The sequence below is a fragment of the Orycteropus afer genome, unplaced genomic scaffold, assembly GCF_000298275.1.
Source record: "Orycteropus afer afer isolate SDZICR_OR568_19922 unplaced genomic scaffold, OryAfe1.0 scaffold00650, whole genome shotgun sequence".
Lineage (NCBI taxonomy): Eukaryota > Metazoa > Chordata > Mammalia > Tubulidentata > Orycteropodidae > Orycteropus > Orycteropus afer.
In genome coordinates, this window is record NW_006922237.1 from 854,029 (window position 1) to 857,067 (window position 3,039).

At 40.1% G+C, this 3,039-nt stretch overlaps 1 pseudogene; it reads right to left on the reverse strand.

Moving 5' to 3' along the window:
* Positions 1–1,156: 1,156 nt before the first annotated feature.
* Positions 1,157–3,039, reverse strand: part of LOC103210782 — a 4,903-nt pseudogene continuing 3,020 nt past the window's right edge.

A 3,039-nucleotide genomic window follows, 5' to 3' on the forward strand; every position in this document is an offset into this window, starting at 1 on the left:
CCATAGGTCTCCTTTTTTTGGTATTTTCATGCAAATTCTTCTGCTAGTTGGGTTTAGTCCAATTCTGCATCCTTTCTTTCAAGGCTCAGGGGTCCAAGTTTATCTTCTGTGTCTGTGTTAATTGGTTTCCCTTTTCTTTGTTGAAGAGGGTCTGTGCAATCCTTCTGCCTAGTCCGCCATCTTCTACTTGTATTTTTCTAAGTGATTTTTTTTTTTCACTTTAATAGCTACACTTTATTGAATGCATACAATGTTCCAGGCATTATTCAAAGTGCTTTATGTGCATTATTTCATTTAATCCTCAAAACCCTACAAAGTAGTGATACATTCAATTCAAATAGTAAGAAAACGGTGGTGGGGTGGGGGAAATGTGACTTCCTTAAAGGTGTTTCCATTGATCAGTAGAAAAGCTGAGAGTTGAAACTACAGTCAGCCCCAGGTTACAAATGAGATCTCGTCCCGAGTGTGTCTTTTAAGTCGAATTTGCAGGTCACCTCAGAACAGGTGCATTCAGTTTTTAAGTTAGCCTTACTTAAGCTCAAGAAAAGGCTCAAAGTCTTCTCTATGATTTAAAAGCAGCACATGAAGCAAGTGAAGGTAACTGAATAAGAATTTGTTTTAAGTAGGGGTTGGTTCAATTGTTTCTGAATGAGGACAAATTTAACTAACATTAAAGGGCAAGCAGTTGTCAGTAAATCAGGTGTTCATAACTCTAGTTTCATCTTTTTTTTTTTTTTTTCTTAGCAGAGACCAAAAAACAAAATGGTGATATTTAGACTGAAAAAACTCCCAAACACTCAAATATCCTCATGTAAATCATCAGTTTTGAAGAATTATTTTAGCAGATTTTCCATATATATCCAAATTACTTTGAAAAAAAAATGTGCTATTTTTGGCAGAATTACTGTAAGTATTTTATGGAAAGCATGGATTGAATGAGTCAAATTTATAAGGAGGAAAAAAGGGGGTTTATTTATTTATATATTTTTATTAGTCCAAGAAAAGATTAAAGGTGGCTTAAAAAGGCTTAAAAAGGTTCATGATAACTCTTTTTCAAATACATTAGAAATATCCAAGATCTTAAATTTATTAATCTCCTCAAAAGCTAGCCACTTCCAAGCTTGATTTTATATTTTGCATGTTTCCCCTTGGTTGTTTAGTAAATATATTTGCTTCTCCTTTCTGCAATCGCCGTCTGAGAGTGGCTTTCTGTTGTATTGTCAACTGATCTTTCACCTTCTGTTTCACCAGTTCTGGAGGAATTGTTGAACAGCTCACAACCTGCAGAAGCAACACTCAGAGTTCTTGTTCTATACTCATTGATAGCTCCCATATTTTCTCCATTTCTGAAAGGCCCGGATTCGTTGTTTAATGATGATGAGGTGATCAGATGAGGGCGTTCGTCTTCATACTCCGCAGAGGCAGCACGGATTCCCCTTTGACCTGACTATTTTGTCTGGGACCATTTTCAGCTCTGTTTTTCTCCTTTGTTGTTGTTGTTGTTAAGTGCCGTCGAGTCGTTTCCGACTCATAGCGACCCCATGCACAGCAGAACGAAACACCGCCCGATCCCGCGCCAGCCCCACAATCCCCGCTATACTTGAGCCCATCATCGCAGCCACCGTATCAATCCATCTCGTTGAAGGCCTCCCCCTCTTTTGTTGACCCTCCACACTACCAAGCATGACATCCTTCTCCAGGGAATGGTCCCTTCTTACAACATGACCAAAATAGGTGAGACGAAGTCTGGCCATTCTTGCTTCCAAGGAGCATTCTGGCTGCACTTCCTCCAGGACAGATCTGTTAGTTCTTTTAGCAGTCCACGGTACTTTCAGCATTCTCTGCCAGCACCACAACTCCTTGTTCTCCTTGGAGAACTGAATTATAGAATTGTTTTCACCAACTTGCCCTTTTATTTCACCTACAGTTTGAGTGAATTCAGTCATTTCAAAACTGTGTGTACCAGCACTCTCTTCTGACAGACTGTCCTCCCTTGTCTGTTCAAGGCTTCCAGGTGACAACAGCCACTGGGTTCACTGACAGGCTTTCCTTCACGTTCATTTTCTGACCTATACACCTTCGCTTTTTCTGACTCCTCTTCATCAGAAAATGAACATTCAGACCCTTCTGTTTCAGTGTTGTTAGCATCTAGACCTACTGGATGAAGCAGTCCACCATCTGCCTGCATTTCCTTTGTGTAGCCACTAGCAGAAACCTGTATATCAAGAGAGTCCTCTCTCCTGATATCATCAAAGGTTGGGAAAAGTTCACTTTCATAGCTGAAACGTTTCATGGAGAAATCCCTAATGCATTTAACATCTCAACCATTCAGCATTGGGACGAGAAGTTGAAACCATTTGTGGAAAATCAATCATGGTGATGTGGTCATCTTCATTCAAAATAAGATTGAATTCATTGAAACCTCTATGAATCAGCCCATGATTTCCAAGTTTGACAATTAGTTCCATTGCTTTGTTATATACCGATGCAGGATCTTCAACATGGTGTATCTGACACAAAGGATAGGCATCTAAGCGTTCCATGACCCCTGCATGGTGATTGTAATCAACTGGCTTTGGAAATGGAAATTTCCTTTCATACAATGCCTTCATATAAGCAAATTCCTTCACAGCAGAGAGACGAGACAAATAAAGCCAAGGCATGTTATGTCTTGATTATGGTAATCGCGCTTGTTTTTCAAATTTCGAAAGGAGGTTCATCCTAGTCTGTGAAGCTTTAATGTAAATTGATGTCCCTCTTCATTTGCAACTATGTATCATCTGATTCTTTGCCAACACCCATCTTGTTTCCAACAGACTCAACTACCTGTCTAGAAGAAAGGGTCTTCAAAGCTAGGTAATCATAGCCTGCCTTTGACCGTTAGCCTTGCACAGTTTCGGTATGCTCCCAAGCTATGAGTTTATGTTTCAGTAGTTCTCTTAAAAGGGAGCTCTGGTAGCATAGTGGCTAAGGCACTTGAGTGCTAACCAGAAGGCTGGTGGTTCAAACCCACCAGCCACTCCTCAGAAGGAAGATGGG